The 19,086-nt window shown below is 40.8% G+C and overlaps 1 protein-coding gene across 1 annotated transcript in view; it reads left to right on the top strand.

The window, feature by feature from the left end:
• The first annotated feature begins 2,125 nt into the window (after window positions 1-2,125).
• Window positions 2,126-19,086, top strand: part of rbfox1 (RNA binding fox-1 homolog 1) — a 375,024-nt gene continuing 358,063 nt past the window's right edge. The window contains exon 1 of the mRNA XM_060840251.1: window positions 2,126-2,162. The gene's annotated coding sequence lies outside the window, so the exon portion shown is untranslated. The remainder of the gene's footprint in view (window positions 2,163-19,086) is intronic.

Raw genomic sequence — 19,086 nt, 5'->3', positions numbered from 1 at the left:
TTCATGCTAAAGTATTTACACATTCTCCAGAATGGAATCTTGATTTTAAAGAATGCTACGTGGGATTATTTTCTGACTCAATATCTGCATACTGATAAGTTTTCTTTTAAACATCTAACAGAATACTTAACGTGTATGCTTAGTGTTTGCTTAATGTGCATGTGTAACATTACTGGAGGACTGACTTAGCCAATGCTGAAAATGTAAGAATTATTGAATTAACAGAAATGCTCAGTGTTATATGAATATAGAAGGACCCTAAGTTGATGGCCGAATCCTTGGTTATTTTCACAGAATCTCAGAAATATTATAGTGAAGAAGGAAGCCATTTGGCCCTATTGGGTCTGCAGCACTCTCTCTGTTTAGCTTTGTCAAACAGTCAGGCTTTGTAACTCATTCAACTCAAGCAATTTCATATAGTCCAGGCTTTCAGTCTGTTTAAAAGAGTAATTTTTAAAAAAATCTTGAGCTCTTTTTTAATGTTAACTTTTTGAAACTACAGTAAGTAAATACTGAAAATGTGTTGCTGGAAAAGCCAGCAGGTCAGGCAGCATCCAAGGAGCAGGAGAATCCACGTTTCGGGCATGAGCCCTTCTTCAGGAGAAGAAGGGCTCATGCCCGAAACGTCGATTGTCCTGCTCCTTGGATGCTGCCTGACCTGCTGCGCTTTTCCAGCAACACATTTTCAGCTCTGATCTCCAGCATCTGCAGTCCTCACTTTCTCCTCCAGTAAATAAACAATCTGGTACAGCATTTCACGTTTCGATATTCTATTGCATCTGAGTGTAATGCACAGGATGAAATTGACCATCTTGCAATTTGAGCAACTGCTTCTAAAATTCAGGGATGGGTATCAAAACATATTTATGGATTTTTTTTGAAAGGTTTTGTTTTACTAAAATTCAATCCTGTATGTTTTAGGCTCCATTCTTCTGCTGGAGTTTGCTAGTTCATATTAAAGACAGCTTGATGACCAAACCTTGTTGGCTTCTCCTTTGAAGTACCTTTCTGCTGAAAGTGAAATGGCTCCCAATGTAATTTAACAATGAGTCCTATTTTATAAAAAAATACATCTTGCAAAAGGCTCTTGATTTGTTTAGTTAGAATTTATTTTTCAAATTAAACTCTAGCAGCTATGGTGCTTAATGATCTAATTCCAATATCTTGCTTGACAGATGTTACTTTTTAAGGTACTTACATATTTTATCTTCCTTAAGAAAGGTCTGGTCTTGAATTATCAGGTGGGTAAAGAGGTAACTTTTGGTTAACTTTACATTCCAATTGGAAATTTCAACAATAAACTTCTGTTTTTATATTCTCCTTGTACAAACGCAAACTCTCAGCTGTTGCAAAATCAAAATGAACAAATATTTGCAATTTTTAAAAATATTTTTACAAATCATTTAAGTAGAAAAATCTCTTTGGCCTCATCAGAGGGATGTTAGGTGAATTTCTCAGTTAAAAAGCCTGAGGTTTTTTCAGAAAAAATTTTTCCATTATGTAGAAATGCCTGTTTCCCACAACCCACACAGTAAACCAAGTGCACTGTGAAATATATTCATTGTTACAGTACAGCAGGAATGGAGGATAGCAGTCATCAGTAATAAAGTACAACAGTTGAAGGGAGACCGACGACATTACCTGCATTATTTAGGTTGCCTTTTTCATTATGGTTGGGGAAATAGGCTGCAATTCGATTATGGTGTGATTTGGGGGGTGGAATTATTCAGCGATCAGTGACCCTCTTGCAAGCGGTTCACATGAAAAGTCAACTCAAATAAACTTTACAGTGTATTATTCAGACTGAATGATGCTTTACTCTGTAATCAGGATTCTTCATTTTATATATTTTGTAATTGCATCCTAGTTATTTATATCTCAGGGCAAAAGGATTGGCTGGCTTGTATTGGAAAGAGCTGAGTCAACCAATAGTGTATGTTCCCCACCCTTCCATAAGCTTCCATTGTAGCTGTGAGAAACAACATGATTAATGACAGTGAAGGAAGCTGGCTGCAGGATTGCTAATTTCCTATCCCTCTCTTCAAATACCCCTGGTGTATTTTGAGGATTTTTTTAACGTAGCTTTGGAACAAATCACTTCCTATTCACTCTTTCTTGTGACCAACCAGCTCAATTCTTGCAGGAGCTGACAGTACAGTGGGGTGAGTTTGCTTTAAAAACAAAAAAAAATGCAATTACTGATGAGATCCTGTAATGGATTAAAATAAATGATTTTGACTATATCGTAGTAAAAGAGAACCTGGTAAAGAAAATCAACGTATCTTTTTGCTTGGCAAGAAATCTTTGGCTGCTGACACAGTTGCATTTCAACTGAATGCTATGTTTCTTTTATACAAGTTAATAGAAATTGGCCCTTTAGAAACCTTGATTGCATGGAAGTGCACAAATTGCTGTAAAATGTGAGATAATGATATGTAATTGTAGAAGCTGTTTCTCTCCCGTTTAAAACCAAGAATTTCTTCTTCACAGCATTACTTTGTTTTGAAAATTATGTAGCAAGTGGTAATACGATTTGACCATCCTTGTTTGAAATGAGTAAATAGGATTCATATAATATTTTTTTTCTCAACCTTTATAAAGCATTTAAAAGGCATTTTGTGTATTAGGTCACATTTCCATCTACTCCCTTTACAATTGCAATTTATGTTGATATCACACACTTTACCTTGTCTGTATGCACTTTATTACAGTCCAGTTTTTGATTGGCATACAAAATCATGTATTTCTTCTTATCACTCGGACATGAAATGGGCATGCTTTATTGAAGGCATGTTTCTTCAAAAATTCAGATTTAAAAACAATTTTGTTCTGTATCATATTTCACAGGTTGTCTTTTAATTTCTAAGACCTGTTTTCATAAATGTACCAGCCAAAGGAACAATGTGTAAAAATTGCTCCTTGTTGCTAAGAAATCAGTCAGAGATTGTTCTTAAAAACTGCAAAGTAACAATAAGTGGAATTGAATTTTTTTTATTTTAAAGTGCTCTCTCCTCTGAGGCAGAAGGCTTTGGGTTCAAACCCACTTGAAAGCCTTGAGTATATGAAGTAGGCTGCTACTTTACTGTAGCACAAAGGGAGTGCTATATTTTTGGAGGTGCTTTCTTTCAGATGAGATGCTGAACTGAGGAATTGTCTTCACAAGTAAATATATTGGATTTCAAAACCCTATTTGAAATCTGACAAATAAGTTTTCTATGTTTCCTGGTCAACATTTTATCTCTCAAACAATGCATAAAACACAACATCTGATCACTTGCAGTGTTATGGTTTGAAATCAGCTGCCACATTTCTTACATGACCGCAGTAACTAAACTTCAAAAGTACTTCATTAACTGTGACGTTATTTGGCACTCTCCAAAGCTTTTAATACCGTGTATGTATCTGAAGTCAAAGAAGATTCATTAATAAGTGACATTAATCGAATGAATGATTTATTGTCACGTGTACTCTGCAATGAACAACACTGTAAAATAGAGTTTCAACTTTTGCCACATTCCGGAGCCATATTAAATAGATTAAGAATAAACAGAATAAAACAATATGGCTGCAAGAGAATCCATCTTGGTTCTGCCACCTCCTCCATGAGTCCTGAGCCAGTTGACCAACCTGCGCTTCCACCTCTCCACTACCTGTGGACGCCCAACATCGGAGTCGCTACTTTCCAAGGGCCATCTTTTCCTGGCTGGTCCACTCACTGATGGGCCACCGATGCCAGGTCCCGTTCTGGATCAATGCTTTCCCCATGACCAAGGGTCTCTGGCCCCAGTGCCACTTTGTTGATAACCAGGAGGGCCCGGCTCCAGGCCTATCACAACTAGGAGTCCCTGGTTCCACTGAAGCTGCCACTTTGTCGAAGCCTGTATTCCCTGCTCCAGGCCTATCACAACCTGTAGACCCTAGTTCCACCGTCAGGCCAGGCTGCTGCCTCGCCAAGATTCCTGCTCTGGCCGCTCTCCTCCATGATGTCAACTCTGCCGCTGCTGCTGACAGGAAGCAGATGAAGATAAAGAAAAGCAGAATGGATAAGGGAAGAAGGGAGGGAACAGATGGGCCCTGGAGCGTGAATGCTGCCAACCTTGTGGTGCCGCCATCTTGCAATTCTTCCTTTAGCAAATCACAGGCCACATATGTGCTTGAAGAATGAATTGCAGTCATGATGTTCCAATTATGAGCTACTTTAATTTATATTCCAATAACACACAAAGTTAAATTGCAGTTGCCTTATTATGTTTGATTTCTGTATGAGCTGAGTGCTGGTTGCAGTTGTGCTTATTTACAACAATAAATAAGCAAATAAAATGACTGACTCTCCAATCTGTAATTCATTTGGAGGGTGTGCTGCATCTAAAGTTTTGAGTGAAAGAGGGCTGCTGGTCAAATGTTGCCTTTCGCATCTGTGGAAGCATTCATCATATTAACAATTTTAGCACATGAGTGGCCAGAGGGGAAATACTGGAGATGTTCAGTGATGAACCAGTTAAAATGCAGAAAACATTGTAATAGAATATGACCATTAAAGCCACCAGACTGGAACCCCCAAACAGTAACATGAACATTCAATCCCTTCATCACTGTTGAACAGTCGTTCCAGCATATACTACCCACAAAAATACACTGGAGCAATGTGTTCAGTTTCTTCAGCAACAGCTGCCAGATCTGCAGGATTTTAATTCATGGGATTTGTTTTCACCTCTTAAGTCCCTACTGCAATCACACATTGTGCAGACTTGAACATGTATTGCCTTTTTTGTTCATCATTGCTGGATCAAAATCCTGGTACCCCCTACATTGTAATTGTATGATACACTTATGGAGCTATACAAAGTAAATTAGCTCATTCAGATAGATGGCTGGTTTGTGATGTAGACTAGCACCAACAATGTGGGTTCAGTTTCTGTCCTAGGTGAGGTTATCCGGAATGACACACCTTTTTTCAACCTCTCTCTTTTGCTTGATGCTCGGTGACCCTCAGGTTAACCCACTGCCAGTCATCTCTGTCTCCAGTAAGAGAGCAGCCACAAGAGAGCTCCAACAGGACTATGGTGACTTTCCCTATTAGAGATTTGAGAAGAAGACTCACCATCACCTTCTCAAGGCAGTAAGGAACGACCAGTGAATGCTATGAACACTCTGATAATGTTCAGTTCCTAAGCTTGTGTTGCATTTGTATCATTTACAAAGCCTTATTTCAAAACTTAATTGCTGTAATTGGGTGAGCTCAATGCCTAGTTGGCGTGCTAAGTGGTAGCAGGAAGCAGGAATGACTGCAGATGATGAGTGATAAATGCAGACAGCGGCAATGACGGGGGTCTACCTTTCTCTGCAGAAGACAGCAGGTAGCACCTCTGAGGGCCTGCAGCCTGGCTGAGCACAAAATGACCAAACAGCCAACCGTGGTGTGATGTACACAACCTGGCACAGTAACCCCAGGGTCTCAAGAGTTGCCTCTTTATTAACTTTTGCGAACATTGAACACAATACCTATGTGCAAGCATACATAAGCATAAGTTCAGGAGTGCTTATTTGCTGATTTTAAAATGACAATCTCATCCTCCCATTCCTATCAACTAGCTTCTCAAGCAATCTGTTAATTGTTTCTTGACTCCTACCCAAAATTTTGAAAATTGGTAACATTCTGGAGGTGTCAGAAATGAGAGACACTTTCTGAGAAAGTAATCTTCAGTTTGTGCCCTCACCATTTTGATTATAGGTCCTAATAATTTTCGGACTGCAGCTGTTATTCTAAGTGCTGTATAATTTCCTGAGTTACTTATGCCACTTTTCTTCACAGACAGGGTGACGTGCAGTTTGCCAAAGTGAGAGAACTTCAAGAGATCATAGTTAGGACATTTGTAATGCTCTAAACTGATTTCTTTATTATCATGGACAGAAAGGCATTGTTGTAAAAATTAAAACAAACCTAGACACCGCAAGGAAATTCATGACTTTTTTTGACGTGGTTGTCACTTATCCTCATATATATGAAATTTAAATCTCCCATTAAAACCAGTCTGCGATTACTATGTGCTTGTCTAATCTCTGCATTTATACAATTTACCACTTAACAGTTGCTACCAGAAGTTCTGTGCTTACTATAATCCTCATTTTTTTGTCTAGAATTCAAGTCATTGTTTCCATTCTCCGCTTATCTCCTGTTATATTCTCCCGCATTATTGAAGTGATGTCAGTCCCAACCACTAACACTACTCCATCTTTTAGACTATTTTCGCTATCTATCCTTATATGCTGGTGTATTTAGTTCATAGTCCTGACTGTCTTATGAGCCTGATTTAGTACTATCCTGATGAAGGGCTTATGCTCGAAACGTCGAATTCTCTATTCCTGAGATGCTGCCTAACCTGCTGTGCTTTGACCAGCAACACATTTTCAGCTTAGTACTATCCACCTTGTTGTACCTTCCAAGCCAAAATTTTCCCTGCAGTTTATTTTGTTTGTTTCAGTAATCCCCCTCTTTGATATAAAATGTTTATTTGAACCACAGACCTTAATCTGCCCGTTTCCACTTATGTTTCCCTTTCACATTTCTTGTTTCTCATCATTGGTTTAATTGTTTTGCACTTATTAGATTTTTTTTTATCTGTGGTGCTTAAAGCACAACTTTTGCCTCCATTTCTAATCTGTTCTTATATGTTCATGTCCAAAGTATTATTTATACTGCATTTTCCACATGAGTCTTCCATCTCCCACACTTCCTAATTTAAAGCTATGACTGCCTGATTAATCTGTTTTGCTAGGACCTTGGTGCTGGTACCATGTGCCACATGAAACAGTACACCTCTTACCTATGCATTATACATTCACCTCCTTAATCTGCTTGTCTCCATGCATTATGGCTCTGTCAATGATCGAGAGATTCTGTGCATTGAGACTGCAGAGCTATTCTATTTTTACATTATTATCATTGTAGTGCCTATATTAACTGTTTATTTATAAGAAAGCTGCTTACCCACTAACACTACCTTATTTTAGTGCAGTACGGATGGTTGAAATTATTTTTGATATTTAAAGCATCATACATCTGAGGAAAAGGGTGTATGTGGTGAAGAGAGAAGGTCAATGTATCTGTCACTGTGCTTTGACAGGGTGAGTGGAGAATGGGGACCACTATGTGTATCTGTTGAAGAAGATTATTGCAAACGCAACCAATTCCTTGCAGTTCTGTTGTAAGCTAAAATGAATACATCATTCAAACAATAGATTTTATACTTGGCTATGATTTGATCTGTGGATTAGCTCATGATATTTCATTACAAATATTGAATTCCTCAGTTCTTCCTTTATGTTCAAAATCTCTGTATCCATCTGTCTGTGTGATTTCTTCCATTCTGCCAGCCTGTTTTTATTTGATTGTTCAAATAAACTTGAATTGAATTACTTAATAACATGGTGAAATCTTCAGAAAAGAATGCTGTGGTTGTTTATTTTTAAATTGACTTGAAGAAATATTCATTTTGCAGAGCTGTTCCATCAATTTATTTATGTTGATTTAATACTTACTCATACTCCAGGAACTGAACTCATTGAAATAGTTAGGCATTTCCTTGCACCCAGCCATTACTGACCAATATACACCTCTGTATGGATTCTACAATATTTTGTGTCATCATCCTTTTGGTACAAAGCCTGTTGCTTGGAGTGGTTGAATATCATGACCACATTGCTTTGAGTTACCCACAGAAATCCTGGGACTGAGATAATATGTTTTATCTAACTTTATTATGGGTTACATCCAACATTAAAATGCAGAATTTGCTTTCAGTTTAATCTGAATGATAGGATGTTTGCTTTCATTATTTATTTTCCTATTTGTATGTGTGTGAACAAACAGCACTTGAAGTCTTTCAAATGGATAAGTTCAAAATATAAGAAAGCCCTGAGGTTGCTATGGAGATAATTACCTGTAGGTGGGGTTATGCTGAACAGAAACTCAGAACTGAGCAAAAGGCTAATCCAGATGTGGTAATTAATTCAGAGGATTTACAAAGTTCAGTGCAGGTGAGGCAGCTTGAGGTGCAAAAAGGAATCTGAAAAAAAGGCAGGAACAAGAAAGAGATTTGGAAATGTAAAGCCCTTGAGAAAGAAGAAAAATGAGAAATATATAGAGCGTGAGAAGGGAGGAAAGTGCTAAGGAGAGAGGGAGAGATCTGCAAAAAGACAACAAATGCATATAGCATGAGCAACGAAAAACAAAGCACAGGTTACAGGGTGAAAGAGAGTTCAGAGAAAGGAAGTTGTATTTGGAAGTTTGATTTAACCACAAATCATCAATTAGTTTCTAAATTCACAGGAAGAGTGATGGCATAATTAGTCTGAGAAAGTTGTTGTCTTCTTGAAGTGGCCAAAGGATTCATAGACTCTTTTGCTACAAAGTATGCTGATGGGTAAGGGTATGTCTCAAGTCTTTCACAAAAACAGTCTTCAGATTGTGAAACCATTCAGAGACATTCAGGTGTCAGATGGGAACCAGTGTGAAAACTTGATAATCAGGAAATTTGGCATTGGGAAAAGTGTTGCTTTCAGGAAATGATTGATGTGAATCATTTGGCAAAAATGGTAATTTCAAACCTAAAAGCGAAGGACAGGAATTAGCCTTTTTTTTTATTTCCGTTGTAATAAACAAAAACAGGAATTGCTGGAAAAGCTCAGCAACATCTGTGGAGAGAAATCAGAGTTAACATTTCAGTTTGAGAGATCTTCCCTGAGAATGCTTTCTCTCCACAGATGCAGCCAGACCTGCTGAACTGGAATTTCTGTTTTTGTTTCTGATTTCTAGCATCCATTGTTCTTATTTTGCCTTCATAATGAATATATCATGTAAAAATGTTGAAACAATTTTATTTTAATTTTATTTTCAAGAGGGCAGTCATAGTAGTAACAACAAGGATGTCTCAGAGAGGGTGCAGAATGTTCTCACGGGGCAGAGGGGCCAGCAAGAGGTCATTGTCCACATTGGAACCAACGACATAGGAAGGGAAAAGATTGAGACTCTGAATGGAGATTACGGAGAATTAGGCAGAAATTGAAAAAGGAGGTCCTCAAGGGTAGTAATATCTGGATTACTCCCAGTGCTAGGAGCTAGTGAGGGTAGGGAATAGGAGGATAGAGCAGATGAATGTATGGCTGAGGTGTTGGTGTATGGGAGAAGGATTCACATTTTGGACCATTGGAATCTCTTTTGGGGTAGAAGTGACCTGTACAAGAAGGACGGATTGCACCTAAATTGGAGGGGGACTAATATACTGGCAGGGAAATTTGCTAGAACTGCGCGGGAAGATTTAAACTAGTAAGTTGGTGGGGGGAGGGGGAACCCAGGGAGATAGTGAGGAAAGAGATCAATCTGAGACTGGTACAGTTGAGAACAGAAGTGAGTCAAACAGTCAGGGCAGGCATGGGCAAGGTAGGACTAATAAATTAAACTGCAGTTATTTCAATGCAAGGGGCCTAACAGATGAACTCAGGGCATGGTTCGGAACATGGGACTGGGATATCATAGCAATTACAGAAACATGGCTCAGGGATGGGCAGGACTGGCAGCCTAATGTTCAAGGATACAATACTACAGGAAGGATGGAAAGAAAGCAAGAGAGGAGGGGGATTGGCATTTTTGATACAGGATAGCATCACAGCTGTGTTGAGGGAGGATACTCCCGGAAATACATCCAGGGAAGTTATTTGGGTGGAACTGAGAAATAAGAAAAGGGTGATCACCTTAATAGGATTGTATTATAGACCCCCTAATAGTCAGAGGGAAATGAGAAACAACTTGTAAGGAGATCTCAGCTATCTGTAAGAATAATAGGGCAGTTATGGTTGGGGATTTTAACTTTCCAAACATCGACTGGGACTGCCATAGTGTTAAAGGTTTAGATGGAGAGGAATTTGTTAAGTGCGTACAAGACAACTTTCTGATTCAGTATGTGGATGTACTTACTAGAGAAGGTGCAAAGCTTGACCTACTCTTGGGAAATAAGGCAGGGCAAGTGATTGAGGTGTCAGTGGGGGAGCACTTTGGGGCCAGCAACCATAATTGTATTCATTTTAAAATAGTGATGGAAAAGGATAGAAAAGATCTAAAAGTTGAATATCTAAATTGGAGAAAGGCCAATTTTGATGGCATTAGGCAAGAACTTTCGAAAGCTGATTGGAGGCAGATGTTAGCAGGTAAAGGGACAGCTGGAAAATGGGAAGCCTTCAGAAATGAGATAACAAGAATCCAGAGAAAGTATATTCCTTTCAGGGTGAAAGGAAAGGCTGGTAGGTATAGGGAATGTTGGATGACTAAAGAAATTGAGGGTTTGGTTAAGAAAAAGAAGGAAGCATATGTCAGGTATTGACAGGATGGATCAAGTAAGTCCTTAGAAGAGTACAAAGGAAGTAGGAATATATTTAAGAGGAAAATCAGGAGGGAAAAAGGGGACATGAGATAGCTGTGGCAAATAGATTAAGGAGAATCCAAAGGGTTTTTACAAATATATTAAGGACAAAAGGGTAACGAGGGAGAGAATAGGGCCCCTCAAAGATCAGCAAGGTGGCCTTTGTGTGGAGCCACAGAAAACGGGGGAGATACCAAATGAATATTTTGCATCAGTATTTAATGTGGAAAAGAATATGGAAGATATAGACTGTAGGGAAATAGATGATGACATCTTGCAAAATGACCAGATTACAGAGGAGGAAGTGCTGAACGTCTTGAAACAGTTAAAGGTGGATAAATGCCCAGGACCTGATCAGGTGTTGCCTAGAACTCTGTGGGAAGCTAGAGAAGTGATTGCTGGGCCTTTTGCTGAGATAAATGTATCATTGATAGTCACAAATGAGGTGCCAGAAGACTGGAGGTTGGCTAACGTGGTGCCACTGTTTAAGAAGGGCGGTAAAGACAAGCCAGGGGACTATAGACCGGTGAGCCTGTCCTCAGTGGTGGGCAAGTTGTTGGAGGGAATCCTGAGGGACAGTATGTACATGTATTTGGAAAGGTAAGGACTGATTCGGGATAGTCAACATGGTTTTATGTGTGGGAAATCATGTCTCACAAACTTGATTGAGTTTTTTAAAGAAGTAACAAAGAAGGTTGATGAGGGCAGAGCAGTAAATGTGATCTATATGGACTTCAGTAAGGCGTTCAACAAAGTTCCCCATGGGAGACTGATTAGCAAGGTGAGATCTTCATGGAATACAGGGAAGAACTAGCCATTTGGATACTGAACTGGCTCAAAGGTAGAAGTCAGTGGGTGGTGCTGGAGAGTTGTTTTTCAGACTGGAGGCCTGTGACCAATGGAGTGCCAAAAGGATCGGTGCTGGGTTCTCGACTTTTTGTCATTTACATAAATGATTTGGATGCACGCATAAGAGGTACAGTTAGTAAGTTTGCAGATGACACCAAAATTGGAGGTGTAGTGGACAGCGAAGAGGGTTTCCTTAGATTACAACAGGATGTTGACCAGATGGGCCAATGGGCTGAGAAGTGGCAGATGGAGTTTAATTCAGATAAATGTGCAGTGCTGCATTTTGGGAAAGCAAATCTTAGCAGGACTGAAACACTTAATAGTCAGGTCCTAGGGAGTGTTGCTGAACAAAGAGACCTTGGAGTGCAGGTTCTTAGCTCCTTGAAAGTTGAGTCGCAGGTAGATAGGTAGTGAAGAAGGCATTTGGTATGCTTTCCTTTATTGGTCAGAGTACTGAGTACAGGAGTTGGGAGATCATATTGCGACTGTACAGGACTTCAGTAAAACCACTGTTGAGTATTGCATGGAATTCTGATCTCCTTCCTATCAGAAAGATGTTGTGAAACTTGAAAGAGTTCAGAAAAGATTTCCAAGATGTTGCCGGGGTTGGAGGACTTGAGCTATAGGGAGAGGTTGAACAGGCTGGGGCTGTTTTCCCTGGAGTATTGGAGGCTGAGGGGTCACCTCATACAGGTTTAAAAATTATGAGGGGCATGGATAGGATAAATAGACAAAGTCTTTTCCCTGGGGACAGGGAGTCCAGAACTAGAGGGCATAGGTTTAGGGTGAGATGGGAAAGATATAAAAGAGACCTAAGGGGCAACCTTTTCACACAGGGTGGTACGTGTATGGAATGAGCTGCCAGAGGATGTGGTGGAGGCTGGTACAATTGCAACATTTAGGAGACATCTGGATTGATATATGAATAGGAAGGGTTTGGAGGGATATGGGCCGGGTGCTGGCAGGTGGGACTAGACTGAGTTGGGATATCTGGTCGGCATGGACGGGTTGGACCAAAGGATCTGTTTCCATGCTGTACATCTCTATGATTCTATGACAGTGAAGAGTAGAGTGACTGTATCAGCAACTTGTCATGAGGAATCAGAAATTGAAAATTCTAAAGTTGACTCTTAATCAGGTTGGATAATACTAAGTTTTTCTTTACGAAAGGATACGATAATACATTATCTTCCAGAGGTGTAAAGCAGTGACATAACCAAGCTTTTTAAAGAAGTGAGTTACTATGCACAGACAAACCATGCTATTGATGCAAGCAAAAATTGTCACATATTTAGCAACATCCTGACAGACTTAGCACTAAGACATTGGTTAAGTCAGGGAGGAGATCAAATTTAATTTTTGACAATTGTATTATTGAGCCAGTTCAGAGTGTCAGAGTTCACCAATTGTGATGGCTTCAAAACTGGATGGATCACAATGATTGTGTGTTGTCTATAGGAAGATAAGTGTTGTGACAGAAACAGATTCATATCCAATTCCACGTTTGGCAAATTGCAACAATAAAATTGGAAATTCAGCCTTTTGTGAGTAAGGTTGATTTGCTAAATAATTATTTTCAGGTTCCCTGAACTTACCAAACGTAGAACATATTTACATTATGATCCCTGATGGTGTCAGGTTGTATTACTGGAATGGGAATGTAAATTTGACATTGTATTCATGCCAAATAATGTTGTTGCACAGGGCATTTACCTTGTTGGTGTGGAGTCCTGACCCTTTAGTTTTTAACTGTTGGAAATGTTAAAAATAAATAATTAACTTTTCAAAATTAATTATTTCTTTTTAAAATTTCCAACAATTAAAAACTGAAAAGGGCATCTTTCTGTCCTTTATTTTCTTTTACACTGAATCCAATCTTTGGATTGCTGTATTTCACTTTTAGAATCTGTTTTGACATTAAATTCACCCTTCCAACTAACATCTGCTGCTTCAGACTCTACAGCCCATTAACAATTCTTCAGCATGTTTGGACAAGAAGATAAACTGTTGTTTGCCGTCTTTTCAAAGGTGTCCGACAGAGAATACTGCATCATATTGTGTGAAAGATAGCAATTCTTCTGTACTGTGCTGGAGTGTCAGCCTAGATTAGGTACATAAATCTTTGGAGTGGAACTTGACCCTCTCGTCTTCCAAATAAGAGTTTGTCCAACCACCTAGTTCAGGAATAATCTGTAGCATGCAGAATATACTGTAGCCCTGACAATTGTAGGTAAAAGCATCACTCACTTGATTATAAAACTCAACGTTTTTACAACCTTTAATTGTAAAGTAGTTGAGTAGAGCGAAGATGTAGAAATTGGAAATGGCAATGCATATTTGAGAAGTGTATAGGAATGCAATGAAGGAAGATTTCAGGGCCCAACTTTCTGTCTAAACAAAAACTGGCATTAGTCCCCTTAAATATATTTGAGCATCTAATATGTGATCCCTTCAAAGAAAGTGAAACTTGTTCTGTTGTGGATGCTTCAGCAGATTTTATGGTCAAAGCAGAGGCTAGTCCTTCAATGCAGTTACCTCAAGGCACTGCCAGCAAGGCGTGGGCCTGAAAATGTACCTGTATAAAATGGTAGCCATGATGTGGAGGAGCTGGTGTTTGGACTGGGGTGGACAAAGTTAATCATCACACAACACCAGGTTATAGTCTTCATATGACAGATGGTGCCAGCTCACCAGTACTACACTGGGTTTCAGTCTCTTGGCTTAGGGATGATTCTGAAAATATGTTGCTGGAAAGGCGCAGCAGGTCAGGCAGCATCCAAGGAGCAGGAGAATCAACGTTTCGGGTATGAGCCCTTCTTCAGGAATGAGGAAAGTGTGTCCAGCAGGCTAAGATAAAAGGTAGGGAGAAGGGACTTGGGGGAGGGGCGTTGGAAATGTGATAGATGGAAGGAGGTCAAGGTGAGGGTGATAGGCTTCTGCCCGAAACGTCGATTCTCCTGCTCCTTGGATGCTGCCTGACCTGCTGCGCTGCTCCAGCAACACATTTTCAGCTCTGATCTCCAGCATCTGCAGTCCTCACTTTCTCCTTAGGGATGATTCTGTTCAGGCCAAAAGCAAAATCAAAGCAACTTTCCCCATCAATAATTGTCTAAAACAGGAAGTTGGATCCTTATCACTCATTCTCACTGCCATCCAATACTGAATTCACCCCCCTAGGTTATTTGGTTACTTGAAATGATCTTCCCTCATAAAACTAATATTTTTTTCAATTCTTATGTGATCAGAGGCTGTAAAGTCATGCCTTTGACTATTACTTCAATGTGACGCCACATGTTTAAACAGATGGACTAGGATAAGAATGACTGACTGCTCACCTGAACATGAGAGCCATATCGCATTAGTGCCTCTTTCCGATTATGATTGTGGTTTCCATCTGAATACAGGCTTTGGGCATTGGCCAGATTTTGGCCTAGCAACCTCATGGCAGGAAAGTTCAGTGGAACTAATCCAGTGAGAGGGTCTCCACATCTATGTTTCATGACAGCCAGGCCATAGCTGTGGCTGCTGGAGGTCAAGTGGAAGGTTTGGATCTGTACAATCATGCCCAAGGTAAACCTATTGATTACCGTGTACCCTCCTTCACTGCTCCTTTATGTTGAGCATCCCTTAGGGGAAATAGCGACGGTGCCAAAGGTGTAGAATGTATTCAGGATGGGAGACTTCAAACTCCATTGCCAAGTGTGGCTTGGTGGCAGCAGCAGTACTGACCAAGTTGGTCGAATCCTCAAGGACTTTGGTGCTAAACTGGATCTACAGCAGGTGATAACAGAACCGAAAAGTGGGCAAACCAAATTCGACCTCATTCTCACCAAACTGCCTGTCATGAAAACATATGTCCATGCCAATCTGGTAAGATTAACTACTGCCTATTCCTCAAGGAGATGAATTTCCGTCTTCACATGAGGATACTCTCACCGTCTTATTGTGTCGCGATAAGCAAAATGGGAAAAATTTCAACAGATCTAGCAGCTCAAGGCTGGCTATTCATGATGTGTTAATGAACCATCAACAGCAGCAAAATTGTACAGAACCCTCATGGTCTAGCTTAGCTTGCTCCACCATTACCATCAAGCCAGGGAATCAACCCTGGTTTAAATAACAAGTGCAGGAGAGCATACCAGGAGCAACGCTCGGCATACTTAAACAATATATCAACTTAATGAAGTTACAAACCAAGCCTACATGCATACCAGACAGCATAGACAGGGCTACGCGATTCTGCAGCCAATTGATCAGATCTAAGCTCTGCAGTCCTGCCACATCAACTCATGAATGCACAATTCACTGGAGGAGGAGTCTCCACAACTATTCTAGCCATAACCCAGCAATTTAGTTTATGAGCAATAAACCGCTCTTTGATACTCATTTCGTCAGAGTCAGTCAGCTCTTGACTTCATTACAGCCTTGAATCAGACATGACCTCCAGAACAAAAGTGAAAATGACTACCCACAATATCAAAGTCACATTCGAGCAAGTGTGGCATCAAGGGACTCAAGCAAATTTAGGATCAATGTTAGTGAGGGGGAGCTCTCTGGTGTCATATCGAGCACAATGAAAGGTGGTTATGGTTGTTGGAGAGCGGTTATTCTCACTTCAGGACAGGAGCTCCTCATGGTACTGCTGTAAGCCCAGCATTCTTCAGTTGTTTCTTCAATGACCTTCCTTCATCATAAAATCAGAAGTGAGGATGTTCATTGGTCATTGCAAAATATTCAGCACAATTTGTGACTTGTAAGATACTGGAGCAGAGTCGAGAGTGTGGTGCTCTGCCGATCAGGCAGCACCTGAGGAGCAGGGGAATCAACGTTTTGAGTATAAGCTGTTCATCAGGAGCCTATGCTTAAAATATTGACTCTCCTGCTCCTCAGATGCTGCCTGACCGACTGTGCTTTCCAGCACCATACTCTCGACTCTGATCTCCAGCGTCTGCAGTCCTCACTTTCTCCCAGATACTGGAGCAGTCCATGACTGAATGCAGTAACTGTTGCACAATATCCAGGCTTGGGCTGAAAAGTTATAAATAATATTTACATCATGGAATGGGAACACATGGGAGTTTTTTGGAATTCTCTTCCCAAAAGGATTGTGAAAATAGAAACTTTTAATATCTTTAGGGTAGAGAGAGGTAGATTCTTATCAGGGATAGGAGGGAATGTTTAGTTAAGGTTACAATCAGATCAACCCATCAAATGGAGGAGATAGGTCAGGGTCTGAATGGCCAACTTTTGCTTCTGATTTTTGTCTGCTAATATGTTCCCTCCCAAGCCATTCATCAACCGGACGTGGAAATTGCTGTTCCACCTTTGTCACTTGGGTAAGTTGTGGACCTTCCAGCCTTGTGGGTGTGCCTACACTACAGGGAATGCAATGGTTCAGGAAGGCAGCTCACCACCACATCCTTGATCAACAATGAACGCTGTCCCAATCAGTGAGATGGATGTATACTTAGATTAGATTCCCTACAGTGTGGAAACAGGCCATTTGGTCCAACAAGTGCACACCGACCCTCTGAAGGTTAACCCACCCAGACCCATTTCCCTCTGACTAATGCACCTAACATTATGGGCTATTTAGCGTGGCCAATTCACCTAACCTGCACATCTTTGCTCTGTGGGAGGAAACCAGAGCACCCAGAAGAAACCCACGCAGACACAAGGAGAATGTGCAAACTCCACGCAGGCTGGAATCAAACCTGGGTCCCTGGCGGTGTGAGGCAGCAGTGCTAACTACTGAGCCACTGTGCTGCCCCTTGAATGGAGTTTACTTGAAATTTGCAGGTTTCTCCGGTGAGTCTCAATGCTCTCCAGACATCCTGTCACTGATGCTGCCAGGCTGGTCCTCATTTATTGTGCTGTCTGAAATACCATTCAGTAGCTAATTACCTGAATCTCCTACAATTCCTACCACAGGCAGTTTTATACCTGTGAGGATTGTTTTGGCAGTGTGGTTATATGTCATATTTATGAAGCTGTAATTTGCCATTGCATTGCAAGGGAACTTGGCCTTATTGTGCCTTGTGTCTTAAAGATAAAGACATTTTGCACTTCATAAACCTCCAAGGTCAGCTCCTGAACAGGGAATTGGGAGAGCTTTTTTTAAATTTGGTTGGTCCATTATCTTGCTGTCATCCATGTTATAACCAATTAATTATTAAACCAGAAAGCTCAGGAAGGTCCTGTGTTATTTAAAGGTGTGGACAGTATTTGGCAGCTCTCCGTTTCAGAACAGTGGGCGTGAACTGGGCTGCCAGTCAAAATTGCCCAAGGCCTCACTCATAAGCATGTCAGTGTGACAAGGGGGTCTGGGCACTTGATGATGTGCTGCACAGGAAACTGGGAGAATGGGCAGCTAGCACTTAGTCTATGATAGTGTCCTGCACCTCTCTACTGTCAAAGAGGCTGAAGGACAAGCAACAAGGTTGGCCAACGGCAATTCGGGAATTGCCTGCTCAGAAAGTGGGGTTGACTGTCAGATCTTTGGTCTCATCATAATGAGGGACAGCACTTTCCATAGGAAAGGCATAATCTTGTCCACCAAGACAGCATGAGAGAACAAGGGAGGGCCAGAAGGCAGCCAAACTCTCACCAGGGATCTATTGCCAAAGATGGAGCATCCTGACGATGACCAAGACCCAGTTCTGCAGGAGGACCTCTGTATCATCTGTGCCCTCATCTGTGAACATTTCACGCCACACTGCACTGGTCATCATGCCCTGCCAGCATGGGTCAAAATCACTCGTCTCCTCAACTTGTTCACTTCTGACTCTATCCAAGGATTATCTGTGGATCTTATACGCATCTCAAAAACAGCTGTACACCACTGCAATGCACTGGTCAGAGATGGTGTTTTGGCTAAGTTGGACAGGAGGTGTATTTAACAACAGATGGGGTCTTGAGAGCAGAGGGAGCTGGGTTTCCCTTGCATTGCTCAATTCCCCAGTTGCAGGGGGAACATCAGTTATACCCATGTAGTGGCAGGCCAGTCCAATCCATCAACAGGAAAATCTTCTATTCTCAAAACATCCAATTGGTCTGCAATTTCTCTGTTTGCTATTGTTTTTCTGGTGCTGCAAAGACCTATCCCAGCTGGCCTCAGGTCACCACCTCATTTTCAAAAATATGTGAATGGATCCTCAGGAACAAGGAAATTCCTTGATGTCTCAGGAAACCTCAGACAGAGGCACGGAGGTAAGGGAACCCTGACACTTGCTCAGCAGAGCAACCACTGAGTGAACCATTGGGCTTCTGAAGGGGCCTTTCCTATATATGGACTGGTCAGGCTGTGCTCTCCCTGTAGGGGTCTTCATCATTGAGGTGGTCTGTAGTGATCTTCATAATTATCCTCCAGACAGCCGTGGACCTTGAAAGTAGTGAAGTTCTGATCGAAGATAGTCCATGAAAGCATGAGTGCTGAATCTCACAAGTAAACTAAAATTTTATTGTTAGAAGGTTCAATCGACTTAGCATTAAAATCTGTGGATCTTTCTAAGACTGATGTCCTGTCTATCTGCACCAAGGATTCATCCTAATGACTATGTTGCAAATTTAGTTCCCTGCATGTTGTGGGTTGTGGAATGATTATATACTTTCCCAATTATGTTTTACATGGAGTAAGGAAAGTCCCAACTACAAAGAACATCAGACACCCACCCCAGATGTGAGAGAGTAAGACCCAAAACTCATAAAAACTTGATTGTACTGTTTCTGTGTCAGCTTACTGACATCTGCCTATCAGCATCGCAAATGGAATGCTAAGAAGTCAGAAATTAGGATCTCTGTCCCAATAAATTAAATGTTCAAC

This window comes from Hemiscyllium ocellatum, chromosome 20 (genome assembly GCF_020745735.1).
Source record: "Hemiscyllium ocellatum isolate sHemOce1 chromosome 20, sHemOce1.pat.X.cur, whole genome shotgun sequence".
Taxonomy (NCBI): Eukaryota; Metazoa; Chordata; class Chondrichthyes; order Orectolobiformes; family Hemiscylliidae; genus Hemiscyllium; species Hemiscyllium ocellatum.
Note: the sequence above shows the minus strand (reverse complement) of the source record. Positions and strands in the feature narration are given on the sequence as shown.